Source organism: Bidens hawaiensis, unplaced genomic scaffold (assembly GCF_021521415.1).
Source record: "Bidens hawaiensis isolate Kalapana, Puna unplaced genomic scaffold, B.hawaiensis_p1.1 tig00009190_1, whole genome shotgun sequence".
NCBI lineage: Eukaryota > Viridiplantae > Streptophyta > Magnoliopsida > Asterales > Asteraceae > Bidens > Bidens hawaiensis.
The window spans coordinates 65,036-80,972 of NW_027491677.1; the positions used below are offsets into that span (position 1 = coordinate 65,036).

A 15,937-nucleotide genomic window follows, 5' to 3' on the forward strand; every position below is an offset into this window, starting at 1 on the left:
TGATAATTACCTGGACGCGTGTCCTCTTATGATAGGTTAAGCTATACGTCCCATGTGCATGGGTATAACAACCTGGACACGCGTCACCTAATGATAGGACGAATTGCACAATGGTCATGTGCACGGTTATAACAAACTGGCCAGGTGTCCTTCTTTTATTGGTGGGCAAGTCACGTATTCCTCAAGTAACAATCGTGGACGTTCTTCTAGAGTGTAGTTAATTACTGACAGCTGTCCCGTTGGCATTGCCTTCTGATCATTTTGGCGGACAGATGTCCTGTCCTGCGGACAATTTTTGAGGGTGTCAGGATGCTTCCGCACGTGGTACGAGGATGTTCTTCCTCTCCCATGATATGCGGGTGATCCGAATGTCCCGCGGGTGATTCATAAGAGGTTCCTCAATGACCTGCGGGTGGTACTTAAGGGTATTCGGGTAATAATTGCAATTAATGTTTTGAACGTAGCGAGTGGATGACATGTCAGCACGTAAACTTGTCTCTTTCCCGTTAAAATAGGCTCTTATCCACAGGCTGGGTCATGGGCTTAGGAACCCTCTGGTGGGGCCATAACATTTTGGTGCCACTTAAGATTTGGGCCGAAGCCGACAGAGTTATTCTTGACAAGAAATGTCATACATATAGTTTATGTTAATCAGCCCAACCATGTTTTTCATAACAACTTAAAAATACCAATCAATAAGTTAATATAACGAATTTTTATTTAAAGAAAAATGCTTTGCGAGTTGTAAATTGCAAATGAAATTTTTTATGTTAAAGTTTTATGTCTAAAATACTCGTACATCTAAAAAAATAATTTGACAACTCTTAGTTAGCGAGTTTTGAATCCGGTTAAAAAACACTAACATGTATATATATATATAAAGGTTCAAAGAACAAGATAGAAATTCGAGTTCACTTTTCTAAACTTGGATTGCGTATTTTGTATTCGAATTCTGTTTGGGTTTGATTTCTTTTGGTTCGATTCATCTGGTCTCGGCTTCCATCAAGAATGATCATTCCAATTTAATATTCTAGTTCAAATTCAACAAAAGACTAATAATCTATATAGATGCTTTCAAAAAAGTAGATTAATTTTCCGATTCGATTTCAAGGTTTGATTACATTTACTACCATGTCCGACCATTCTTTTGTTCATGATCAAACCAAATTTGTAACTAGATCACTTCAACATGAGAAGAAGTAAAAAAGATGGACCTCTTGGTTGGAATGGTCGGAAAAGGTTCCATAAACGGTTAATTAATAAATATAAATATTACACAATTTAGATATAAAGTGATACAAATTTAGCTGTTGAGATTACATTGACTGCCAGGATCTTATTGCAACTTCAGGTACCTTCCCTATACATTTATGTTGACTGTTGTTATTAATTGATTGTCAATAAAAATATGTCCATGAATCAACTACATGGGTATTTTTGTCATCCCACAGTTTCTGCGCAATTTTAGCTCACCCAAAAATCATAAAATGCTCAAAGTGTCAATATCCAACGATAGACAGTAACATGAGAAAATTGCCTACTAATTAACTCTAGGGGTATTTTAGTTCAATTATGTTCCAGGTTTCTGTTACTAGCTAGTGGATTACGTACAACATATTTAAAATATTTTGACTAGGCTCATTTTAGTCATTTTACAGATTCAATGCAACAATCTCTCACCCAGAGATGGTCACCGTGAATTAGAAAAATATGGAACAAAATAAAATTTATTATTGGCTTTATTATTTATAAAACGTGATAGGTTTAATAATATTTGTTTCATGATTCATTCCTTACTTATTAATTTGCTAATTCTCATATGAAGCACGAGTTTGGGAAGTTCAAAGTATGAAGTTAATTAGGCAAACCATTTATATTATGTATTTGTATGTTACAGACGCTTAGAGTTGATTAACAGTATTTTGATGTTAGATATTGATATTATTTCATTGCGATTGTTATATAAAGAGAAATAACATTTTGACTAGCAAAAAATGACTAAATTTATGTCACCACAACGTGTGAGCTCTTCTATTAGGATTTTAATGAACGAACATAAACATGTTATTTTTTAAACGAACGAATATGAAAATAAATATTTGTTCGTTTAACTATCCTTACCCGTGTTCGTTTAGTTGTTTAAAGTTATATATTAATGAACATGAACATGCCCTTATTCGTGTTTATTCGGTTCGTTAATTTACAGGGACACAAATTAACTTGACAGCCCACGTTGCATTGCAAGGCAAATTTAATTCCGAAGAACAGTCCCGTGCGGAGCCTTTAATCCTTTATTGCTACCAGAGTTTACCGAATTTAATCAAGTCCTCTTCGATCAAGTTCACACCTTTCCGACCATGGTTCCCACTTTCTCCCGCTGTTTATTGATTTCTTTATTTTGATGTTTTGATTTCATATATGTTCAATTGTTGTAGGTCCCGACACCGGATCTAACAACAAATTTGTGAATCAATCTCACTTGCTAGCTAGCGGAGATACCAGTAAGCAACCGAGATCTTGGACCTTGGTGGTGTTTGGTTGTTACCGTAAGAAGAAAGAAAGAGAAAGTAAAGAGAGTTGGTTGATGGATAAGATGGGATTATTTGGCAAAAGGTTGTTTTATGCATGGAGGCTTGCACTGTTTATAGTGCAAGCTCCATGCACCATTGTCATATTATTTATGGCCCAATGGGCTCAACATACATGTCCTAGGGCCCAAACATACATAAAGGAAAACCGAAAGCTAAATAAATTATATCGTGATAACAACGGAAATAATACAAAAGACTAATATACAAAACAGACCCCACAATTATCAATCAACGCATCAACTGGAATTATGAGAAACTCATATGCCACTTATGTGCTCCTGCTGGTTTAGGGTTTTATATATGTATACACATGTGGTTAATTTGTTGATTTAGGAGGAGCACAAGTTGAACTCTTGAAATTGATCTGAGAATTTGGTTAAATTGATACGTGATAAAAGTTTATGATAATTACGTCCCGCCGCAACACGCGGACTCTCCCACTAGAATACAATTAAAACAACAAATAATTCATTATGAACCACATATACAAAGAAATGAAGACAACTGGCTTGAACAACTTGCCAATAATAAGACAAGACCAAACTTGTAGTTTACTCTTATTTCGTAGAAATTATAGATGCTTACAACAATATTGTTTCCAAGTCCTATAAAAGGATACAATTGTTGTTATCAATTACTCCTACAAGTCGTGATCTCATGACGTGTTGTTGAAGGAACGTATCCCTTGTGCTTTAGAAATTAAACAATGATATAAATAATTTATAAAATACTCATCCTTCAAAATACTTATTTTCTCTTCAACCATACAATCATCCTTACAAATCCTTTTCCAATTACTATCATTTTTAATTTTTTTAATGCAAGGATTATTATTATTATTATTATTTGAATTACGTCTTTAAAATCAGTTAAACAATTAATAAAGGTATATTTTTAATGTCATTAGTCTCAACAGTTCAAACTAGTTGAAACAATCAATATAAACCACTAATACAAATAAAAATGAGGGAAAAGACTAAAACAACTTACTAATGAATAAAAAAAATCAAACTTGTAGCTTCTATTCTATTTCCATTAACAACTTGAAATTCATATTTATGACCACATTAATTTCAATCAGGGCAAGCCAGCAATTGATGTGATCAATTACTTCTGGCCATCTCACGCGACATGTCTCATAAGTCAAAGTACACCCGCGTGTTTTAGGGAGGGGGGGGGGGGGGGGGCAGAATAATAATGTCTTATTATTGTATTTTTGGTCATAGGTTAGGTCATATTCTTAGGCTGTGTGTAGTGGGCGACATGTAGGGGCGATTTTGGCTTGGAGCACCGCCCCGGGCAACAAATGGGGCGATTTTGGTCGCGTTGTGAACATAAATTTTCCACTACTACTTATTGACTGTAACTTAGATATCGCTTATGTTGTTCAACAATAACCACAGTCCCAGCTGGCTGGAACAAACGAATTAAAAGAACAAAACAATTGACCCCACTTCACATTTTTTATATAATCACCATCCTTGCTGCCGATTTATACACAAATGAAGCAAACATAGAACCACCCAAAAATCACCATGGCCACCACTGTAAGCACACCACCACTGCTAATGTTATTAATCTTGTTCATACTCACTTCCATTCCAATCCCATCATTCTCTTGTCCTTCCCATCAAAAACAAGCACTTCTTTACTTCAAATCCACCCTCACCACCATCACCAATTCTACTTCTTTCCTGCCCGTACAACTAAATTCATGGAACTCGACTTCCGATTGTTGTTCTTGGGAGCGTGTTACATGCACCACAACCAAAACTGTCACCGAGCTCCACCTACATGGCTTAGTCGTTCCGCTTCCTGATATCAATCCATCTCTGGTATTTTCTGATATCTTGGCTCCGCTTTTTCATATCAAGTCACTTAGTGTACTTGATATCTCGTTCAATTCATTGGTAGGTGAGATCCCTAGAGATGGGTTTGTGAATCTCACAGAACTGGTATACCTTGACATGCAAGACAACTATTTCAGCGGCTCCATCCCCCTCCAACTTTCTTTGTTGACGAATTTACGCTACTTGGACTTGAGCAACAATACGCTTGAGGGGGAACTAGGACCTGAACTTGGGTCTTTCCAAAGATTGACTACACTGAGTTTAAGTAGAAATTATTTCGAGGGTCAGATTCCTTCTCAACTTTTCGATCTCAAATCTCTACAAGTTCTTATTCTAAGTCATAACTTCTTCGAGGGGAAACTAGGGCCTGAATTCGGGTCCTTCCAAAATTTAACTACGCTTTGGTTGAATGACAATAGTTTCCATGGTGTGATACCTCGTCAATTTTATGAACTCAAATCTCTTCAACATCTTGATCTCAGTGATAATAATATTGAGGGGGAATTAAGACCTGAACTAGGGTCTTTAGGGAATTTGACATCCCTACATCTACATAGCAATCATTTCCATGGTCTGATTCCTCCTCAATTTTTCGAACTCAAATCTCTACAAAGTCTTGATCTAAGCACAAACAATCTTGAGGGGAAACTAGGACCCGAACTTGGGTCTCTTAAGAATTTGACGACCCTATGGTTATATAATAATCACTTCCATGGTCCGATTCCTCCTCAACTTTTCGATCTCAAGTTTCTTCAAGATATTGATCTAACTAACAATGTCTTCGATGGGATTTTGAGCCCTGAAGTCGGTAAGCTTCGAAATCTTGAATCACTTTTGTTGATGGCTGATTCTCTTTCTGGAAAAATCCCAGAAGAGATTGGAAACTTAACCAAGTTAAGGGCATTCTCCTTACAATACAATCATTTCTCTGGCGACATCCCATCATCAATTGTAAACCTCAAGAAACTAGAGACACTGGATTTGTCTAAAAATTCATTCTCCATGCAAATTCCAAGCTCCATTGTAAAACTTCCCAACTTGATTGCTCTTGACCTAAGCCAGAACAAGTTTATAGGTCCAATACCTTCATCGATTCAAAATTTGAGCAAGTTAGAAGTCCTTCGGCTTGATGCCAACATGTTCAGTGGAGAGATCCCAACTGAGCTATTTAAAATCACAACTCTAAGGGTACTGCACATCAGTACAAAAGGAGACAACTTGATTTGGAACAACACAGCTAAGATAGATCCAGAATGCATTCTATACGAGCTTTCTATGGCTTATTGTGGAATTTCTGGTCAAATTCCAAAATGGGTTTCATCACAAAAATATTTGTATTATCTTGATTTGCTCGGGAACAAATTAGAGGGAAAATTCCCGGATTGGCTTGCTGAGAGCAAGCTGAATATATAATATTTATCAGAAAACAAACTCAGCGGTGTAATTCCGCATCGTCTGTTTGAATCTGAGCACTTACAAAGTCTTGAGTTGTCACAAAATAATTTCTCTGGAGAGTTGCCAGAAAATATAGGAAAAGCCAAAAGAATTGGGTTTGTTTCTTTGTCTTTGTCTGAAAATAATTTTTCGTGACAAATTCCAATGTCCATATCTAGGAGTGACACTTTGGCTATCCTAGACTTGTCCAAAAATAGTTTTTGTGGTCTCAGTTTTTCTGTTTGGGGGGGAAATTCTAGTTTGATTTCCCTAGATTTATCCTACAATAAATTTTCTGGCAAGATCCCGACGAATTTTCCTAAAGGAATCAAAGTTCTTTATTTAGGTAGGAATAAGTTTTCTGGCAATCTTCCTTGGAGTTTGACTAAATTGGTCAACCTCAAACTTCTTGATGTCCATGAAAACAATATAACAGGAAATATACAGGATACTCTCCCTCAAATTCCAACTCTAGAAGCTCTTATCCTAAGAAACAATTTTCTTGAAGGATTTATCCCAGGTAATTTCTTCAATTTTAAGTCTCTTCGGATTCTTGATCTCTCATGGAACAACTTAACCGGAAGTATTCCACAAGAAATGACAAAGCTTCCAGGAATGATCAAAACTCAGAACTTGCCAACATCCTTTGACAATGTTCCCCATTCCATTTATCAATCTCGCTCTAGAACAAGACCTTTGCCCAGTGACTTGATTTTGAACTGGAAGAAATATTTCCGTGGAGTAGCAGTTGACAATCTCAATATCTACTCTTTGTTAGACTTGTCAGGTAACAGAATATCTGGTGAAATCCCTCCATTGATGGGCAATCTAAAAGCCCTTAAAGTGCTCAACATTTCACACAACATGATTTCTGGGCATATTCCATTTTGGTGATCTAAAGAACATCGAAAGTTTGGATCTGTCTCATAATAAAATCTCAGGTATGATTCCTCAATCACTAGTGAATCTTCGTGAACTTACAATTCTAGATGTGAGCAACAACATCCTGACAGGTAAGATACCTGTTGGTGGCCAAATGGACACTATGAATGGTTTTGAAAACAACACTGGATTATGTGGTGTGCAAATCAGGGTCACATGCCCTGAGGATACCCAACCGTTGAATGAGTCTTGCTGCTTTTAATTTATATGTTTATTATTATTAAAGTAGTTGGTCAAATGGTTGTTAGTTTTGAAAGGTCAATTAGGGTAAAGTGGAGTTAGTTTAGGTTGGATGTATTTTGCCTATATATAGGCATACTTTCATGTTGAATATGCACTGCACTTTTCCATTTTTCTTTTTCTTTCTTTATTAATTTCTACATCCATGTATTCTGTGCATATTATACACATACATACTTGTGTTGTGTGTTTTAACTTGGGCCTAAACCAACAATATTTTCACTCATTATGTATAAAGACATTCTCCCGCAGGTTATTAATTATAAAGGCTTAGGATCCTCTCAGACCACTTGTGATCCTCGCACACCTTTCTTTTTCTATACAGCCCGTATAGGGTTATATGGTCCTATAGCACCTGAATCATGTCAGTTTGTGTCTGATGTTGTCGGCCATAGTTTATAGTGCCCCGTATAGCCATATACGGGTCGTATAGGCCTACGCAGGCCTATACGGCCATATAGATATTTTTTTTGAAAAATTATTTTGATATATTATCTGACATGCACCATATTTTTTTAGCAATTTTAAACGTTCCCGTTTTCCACCATTTCATGTGTTGTTTCACTTATATAGAATTATGTTTTATATTAAAAAGTTGAATAATATGATATTTTAGAATATAATAAATTGTCTTTGAATATTTACATGACACGTTTGGCTAAGTAATTGTAGTTGTACTTCAAGAATATTGTTTTAAGATTATACTATTTTACACTTTATAATAGCCCATACACAATAATAAATCAATGATTAAGCAAACAAGAAAACATTTAGCCAAAATATACCGAAAAACATTTGGTTCACATATATATCAAAATAAAAGGTAGTCTAAATTTTTCTGCAAATGCTGTATATACGGTCGTATAGCCAGACCTATACGACCTTATAGGTTTTATTGTTTGTCAGGGAGAAATACGAGCCATTTAATGCCTATACGGCTCGTATAGGTGTATACGGCCGTATAGGCTGCAAAATAGCTACTTTTTTGTCCCTTTGTCAGTCATTCGTACCCTATACGATCGTATAGGCCTATACGAGCCGTATAGACATGTGGGGGTGGTGTATGAGGATCACATCCCTTAATTAACACTTATAAAGTTCTAATAAATAAAGGGATAACATATATATGCTACATATTTACCCTCATATGTATAGAGATATTATCCCCGAGTTTCATATTAACCCTCATGTAGAAGAATCACAAATCCTCCTACGCACAATACATGTTAATTTAGCTTGTAATATAATCGGACTCTTTTGCTCTGGTCTAATAAATAACATTGTTATATTCCTATTTTAGAAGATTAAGTAAGTTCAAGACACTCTTGAATATAATTATCAAAGTACTTCGAAATTATACTTGTAAAAAAATTTCGGAATTCTATAAAAACACATGTTCAAGCGCGTGAGTTAAAACTTTGTTCAGGGTTTCTCATCCTACTTAGACTAGAGATGGCCAATTAGTTTAGAGTCGGCAACAAAAAAACCGCTTCCTCAACCGTCTCAACAACAAACCCAAACAGGTCTGGTGGTGCGTATACCAGTTCACACTTTGGGGACTCAAACTATGAATGAGATCGGGACCGTACCCGTACATGTACCCGAAAGTACCTGCATCTAAAAACAATAAATCTTGATGCCCGTACCCGTACCCGAATTATATGGTACGGGTACCGGTACGGGTACGGTACACGTACTTTGGGTACGGTACTCGCTTTGATACCCCTTTGTTCTTTTTTAAAAAAACTCCACTAAACTAGGTATTGGTAACGGTACAGTACCTACAATAAATTATTTATAATACCATAATTGTAATAACACAACCATAATCGTAATACCGCAGCCAAAACTAAACATGAAACAAATCAACCATAATATAAAATCTATTCAAAATCAAGTAATGAATACCAAAACATGCAAAATATCAAAAAAACCCAAAAAATCTATCAAAATATTTAAAACAAATTTAACTTATACAAAGAAAGTCAGCATTCATTTAATTTTCGCTAGTCATATTTCCATTTTTTCTTTTCCTTTTCTTTGTTTATTGTTTCCTCAATTTCTATAGAAAAAAAACGAAAAAGAGAGAGAGTTAATACATGTTATTTAATGATATTCACAATTACTCATACATGAAATAAAAGTACGAATACACAGTATATGAATATATACATATAGATTGAGAATGAACTTATTCAACTAATATATATTATGTTTTAAAAATCTCGCTTAAAAGTTAAGTCATGAGTATTGGAAACCTAATAAAAACCCCTAGCTATTCTAAACGGGTAACAGTACCCGTAATACCCGTACATGTACCCGAAAGTACATGTACCTATAATCAAGTAAATTTGGGTACCCATACTCATACCCAATAGACACGTATAGGTACATGTACAGGTATTCGGGAAAAAAAGCTCATCCCTAACTCAAACTACCTGACCAGATTAGGAAAAAAACCCGAAAAACCAACTGAAAATACCGATGACTTCTTGGTAAACTGCTTGGTAAATAAAATAGATTAACCGATGACTTCAGCTTCGGTTTCGGTTTAGGCTAAATAACCGAATCGCGCACACCTAATAATAACAAATCACAAATAAAACTTGCTTCATTGTATCAACCATTGAACACCTATTCCAGGAGGGAAAAATACTTAATTGTTCAAATCCTATTCATATTTAAAAAGCTAAACATGAGAAATACAATTAGAGCTTTGTTTTCAGAATTTAGATACCAACATATTACGGCGGCTTGGCTGGAATATATTCACCGGAAAAACATAGCAGGAAAAGGTGGGCAATTAGATTTTTTATCATTTACCCTTTTTACCCTTGCCATTTGAGATATTTACCAGCAAGTCCTTTAACTTCAAGTTTAAAACAATTCAAGCCAAAACAGTTCGTTAACAAATTATTTGTGGGAATATTTTGTATCCGTACACAACCTTTATCTCACCAATTCTGGTACAACCTTTCTAGACTTGGCGATCGAGGATATTTTGTATTCATAAATTTGCACTCTTGTTAAGATTTTGTTTGGGTTTGATTAATTTCTTTCGGTTCGACCTCATCCTTGTTCAGGTTCCATTATGATGCTTTCAAGAAAGTAGATTGATTTTCTGGTCCGATTTTCAAGCAAATTTATGTTACGATTAAATGAACAACAAAGACGATACATTTAAATTTAGAAAAGTAGTGACTAATATGCAATATGATCACAAAACAAGATTGACCATAGGGACCAAACTTGTAGTTTACTTTTATTTTCGTAGAAATATATATACAACCAAAATTATTGATTATGAACCACAAATACGAAGAAGCGAAGAGAATTGACTTAAAACAACTTGCCAAATTAAACAAGACCTAACTTGTAGTTTACTCTTAAATTTTCGTAGAAAATTTTAGATACAACAAAATAGTGGTTATGGTCCAATGAAGCAGTCTAATAATGTGACACAAGTGTTGGAATCAGTTACTTGAAGTCGTGATCTCATAACGTGTTGTTGAAGTAAAGTAACCTTCGTGCTTTTTAAAAGAAAATTTTTTGAGTTTTAGCTTTTAATTAATTAGGAGCTTATTATAGCCAATAAAATTGTGTCGAAATATTAATCTTTAGATGCTTTAAAGAGAGTAGATTGATTTCCTACTATTGGTGTCAGCCTTTTGCTTATGACCAAAGCAAACTTCTAATTAGCTCACTTAAACTGGAGAAGAAAATGGAGCTGATGATCCGAAGGTCGCAATATTAAAAGGAATGTCGAATATTTGTTTGGGTGGATTGTTTTTTTATTATTATTCTTGTGACTTGTAATTAAGTATTCTTGGAAAACAAGATCTAAACATGAGGCTAGAGGAGTGGCGAACAACCTTAGAGACAGAAGGTTTAAGAATTAGTCGCTCTAAGACGGAGTACCTACACTGTGATTTTGGTGGGGTAAATGACAATGAAGACGTACAGATCACCATTGAAGGGCAGCTGGTTCCGCAGGTAACGAGGTTCAGGTATCTAGGATCATTTGTCCAGAGCAATGGGGAATTAGACAGCGATGTGACCCATCGAGTTCAGGTGGGATGGTGTAGATGGAAAGCAGCCACAGGTATATTGTGCGACAAGAGTTTCCCAACTAAACTAAAGGGAAAATTTTATAGAGTCGTTGTTAGACCTGCAATGCTATATGGAACGGATTGTTGGGCCATCAAGAAGGCACACGTGCGGAAGATGGAGGTAGCAGAAATGAGAATACTACGCTGGATGTGTGGGCACACAAGGTTAGACAAAATAAGAAACATTGTGTTTCGGGAGAGATTAGGGGTAGCGAACATATCAGACAAGATAAGAGAATAGAGATTGAGATGGTTTGGAAATGTGAAGAGAAGACAGACGACGAATCCTGTTAGATCCGTAGAAAACATTACTATAGAGAGGAGTAGTGGAAGAGGACGACCTAAATTGACTTAGGATGAGAGGATTAGACATGATCTGATAGACCTAAACCTCTCATAAGACATGGTTGAGGATATGAATTCTTGGAGAAGTAGAATTAAAGTTAACGATATTTAGGGGAAAATGAACACTTTTAGGGCGTATATTTACCTTACTTTGGTCACATACAATAATGGTATTTTCTTCACATATACATTATTATTATTATTATTACTATTTACTATTGTACTTTGATTTCCTTACATGCTCCATACATATTAGAGCTGAGGGTCTCTCTGGAAGCCACCTCTTTATCCCTTTGGATAGTGTACGGTGTGCCTACATCCCACCCTCCCAGACCCTACTTATAGCTTTGTTGTTGGTGGGACTTCACTGGGTATGATTGATTGATTGATTGAATTTAAGTGCTCCACTATTTTAGTAATATTTGTTTTTTATTTGTTTATTTATTTATTAATTAAGGTATTTTGGTAATTTCCTTCAACATGAAAAAAGTTTAATCATCACCCCTCTAAGTATCATTTAAAAGAACCACAGAGACTATACTTGTAAATTTAGAAAAGAAGTGACTAATCTGCAATACGACCAAACTTGTAGTTTACTCAAATCTTCATAGAAAGTTCTATCACTACAAATAATTATTATGAACCACAAATACGAAGAAGCGAAGACAATTGACTTGGAACAACTTACCAATTAAAACGAAACCAAACTTGTAGTTTACTCTTATTTTTGTAGAAAATTTAAGATACAACAATATTGTTTAAGATCCAATAAAGCAGTCCGATAATGCGACACAAGTGTTGGAATCAATTACTTCAAGTCGCGATCTCATAACGTGTCATTGAAGTAATGTTATAACTTTCCTTTTTTTAGAACATTGACTTTTTTGTATTTAGGCTACCGCAATCTCTAACTTAGGACCCAATACCCCACTCTGGCCATAGTATGTTGTCTTAGAGTTTGGCTTGGGCGTTCCCCGGGAAACCATACCGCCAACTGCCACGTGACAGCTGTTGTGCCACCACACGAGTAGAACTGTCGGGCGTAGCACACGGCGGGACGAAAACCACGGTGGACTCAGGGTTCAAACTGACAACATTTGTACAATGCCTAGCTCAAATCCTTCATTGCCAATATCCACCCAAACATGACACTACCCAAACCTCCTACCACTAGACCACAAGCGGGAATAAAGTTATAACATTTTTAAAGTCATTAATTAGTCTCAGCTCCCATCTATTAGAACTACTAGAAACAATTGATTTTAGCCATATGCACGAATTAAAACCACAAACAAATTAATTGTTATCATCCATAAATACAAAAAAGAAAGAAAATCTGAAAAGACTAAAGCATTTTGTACATACTTGTAGTTCACTTTTATTTTCATATATGAGTTTAGATACTACGATGTTAATTTCGGTGTAGTATAACGACACTCGTGTTGTCAGTAACTTCTTGTCTCGATCTTATGTGATGTTTCTTGGATAGAAGAAAAATATAAGTATTTCAAAAGATATTTTTTAAAACATTATTCACAACAACTACTAAAACTGCCAGAAATAATTGATTTGAACATATAAGCGTGTTAAAATCACAAACAACTTATTATGAACCGGAAATAAGAAGGAAGTGATCAGTCCACTAAAGAAGCTCTTTTCTTATTTCCATAGACAATTTTAGATACTTAAAAGAACACTATATTCAGCCCACTAAAGAAACACAAGTTCTGTTATCAAATTAAGAATACTATATTCAATCTATGCAATCAACTTGGATTACAAATTATACCAACTTGTCGATGAATAAAACAATATCACCAAAACAACTGATTTGAACCTCAAATACAAAGAAAATGATGTAATAGACTAAAGCAACTTGCTAAATAATAAGACAATATCGTTTACTCAAGACTTGACATGCTGCAATGGTAATTTCAATCAAGCCAAACAACACAAGGGTTGTTGTCGATTACTTTGGGTCTCGATCTCATGCGACGTGTCTTTGGATCAAGTGAATAAGTGCATATTATTCCCTATTAAAGAAAAGGAAGGAAAAGTTATTAATCCCACATGATCTCATTCCATATATAAAAATATAATTAATGACCTTTGCTGGTGCAGATGAATCACACTGGCCCAAACCATCATATCATGGCCACGACTATAAGCACACCACTGCTAATCTTATCATTCTTCTTCATACTCACTTTCATTCCAATCCCATCATCTCTTGCCCATCTCATCAAAAGCAAGCACTTCTTCACTTCAAATCCGCCCTCACCACCATCAATTCCAGGTCTTTCCAGCCCGTACAACTAAAATCATGGAACCTGACTTCCGATTGTTGCTTATGGGAGCGTGTTAATTGCAGCAGAACCAAAACCGTCACCGAGCTACACTTGGATGGCTTAGTTGTTCCACTTTATACTGATACGGCTACGGACATAGTATTTTCAGATATCTTGGCTCCCCTTTTTCGTATCAGGTCACTGAAGTTACTTGACATCTCGTACAATTATTTGCACGGAGAGATCCCTGGAAATGGGTTTATGAATCTCACTTCACTTGTTTACCTTGACATGCAAAACAACTATTTCAACGGCTCCATCCCCGTCAACTTTCTATGTTGACGAATTTACATTACTTGGACTTGAGCAACAATTTTCTCAACGGGGAACTTGGAGCTGAACTCGGGTCTCTTCGAAATTTGACTATATTGTGGTTAAATGACAATCGTTTCTATGGTCTTATACCTTCTCAATTTTTCGAACTCCATTCCCTTCAAGTTCTTGATCTAAGTAGTAACAGTCTCGAAGGGAAACTAAGACCTGAACTAGGGTCTCTTCAAAACTTGACTACACTAGGGTTAGATAACAATAGTTTCAATGGTCCAATTCCTCCTCAACTTTTCAAACTCTGGTCTCTTCAGAATCTTGATCTAAGTTACAATAATCTAAATGGGAGTTTAAGCCCTGAAGTTGGTAACCTTAGAAATCTTGAATCACTTCTCTTGGAAGCTAATTTACTTTCTGGTAGAATCCCAGAAGAGATTGGAAACTTAACCAAGCTAAGATCACTCTCTTTACAAAAGAATCTTTTGTACAGCAACATCCTGTCTTCAGTTGTGAACCTCAAGAAACTAGAGAGACTGTATTTGTCTGATAATTTGTTCTCAACGCATATTCCAAATTTCATAGGAAGACTAACCAGCATAACTACACTTTACCTGAGCAAGAACAAGTTTTGAGCAAGCTAGAAACCCTTCGGCTCAATGACAACATGCTCAATGGAGAAATTCCAATGTGGGTATTCAAAATTACAACTCTATATTCATTGTTCATTGGTAGAAGCGGCTTGATTTGGAATAACGAAGCCAAGATTGAGCCAAGGTGTAGTCTAGTCGAGATATCTATGCCTTCTTGTAATATTTCTGGTCAAATTCCCAATTTCATTCCAACACAGAAAGAATTGGTTTGGCTTGATTTGAGAAAGAACAAATTGGAAGGAAGATTTCCAGATTTTCTTGCGAGTGGGAAATTTGAAGTAATAAATCTGTCAGAAAACAATTTCGTCGGGCCAATACCACCTCGCCTATTTGAAAATGTGTGTATCCATTTTCTTGATTTGTCTCAGAACAAGTTCACCGGTGAGTTGCCTGAAAATATAGGCAAAGCTAAAAGACTGAACTTTCTTCGTTTATCAAAAAATAACTTATCGGGACAAATTCCAATGTCCATCTCCAAGATTGATAATGTACGAAATCTTTCTGATGATGTTTTACCTTTTGCGGGTGATGACCTGAGTTGCCTAGATTTATCCTACAACAGTTTCTCTGGTCAGATCCCTGTGTATTTCCCTAAAGGAATCAAATTTCTTTATCTAGGGAGTAATAAATTTTGTGGAAATATGCCTTGGAATTTGACTAAATTGGTCAACCTCAAAATTTTTGATATCCATGAAAACAATATTACAGGGGATTTACATGAGACCCTTCCATAAATCCCAACCCTTGAAGTTCTTGTGTTAAGAAACAATTCCCTTGAAGGATATATCCCTAACAAGATCTCCGACCTCAGTTCTCTCCGAATTCTTGATGTCTCCCACAACCACCTGACTGGAAGTGTTCCACAAGAGAGAGCAAATATTATAGGAATGATTGAACCTTTCCGCATACCAACACCTGATATCAATATAGAAGACATTTTGATGTATGGTGATAATTTATATACTAGGAACTCAGACTTTGTAGTGAATTGGAAGGGATCTTTTCAAGGTCTAGCAGTTCGGAACTATGGCACTCACTCTTTGTTGGATTTGTCACATAACAATATAAGTGGTGAAATCCCGCCATCATTGGGCAAACTCAAAGCCCTAAAGCTGCTCAACATTTCACACAACAAGATTTCAGGGCATATTACGGCGTCTT

General features: G+C 35.8%; 1 pseudogene; it reads left to right on the forward strand.

Moving 5' to 3' along the window:
• Positions 1–4,095: 4,095 nt before the first annotated feature.
• LOC143531497 (uncharacterized) lies at positions 4,096–7,019 on the forward strand (annotated as a pseudogene).
• The last annotated feature ends 8,918 nt before the right edge of the window (positions 7,020–15,937 follow it).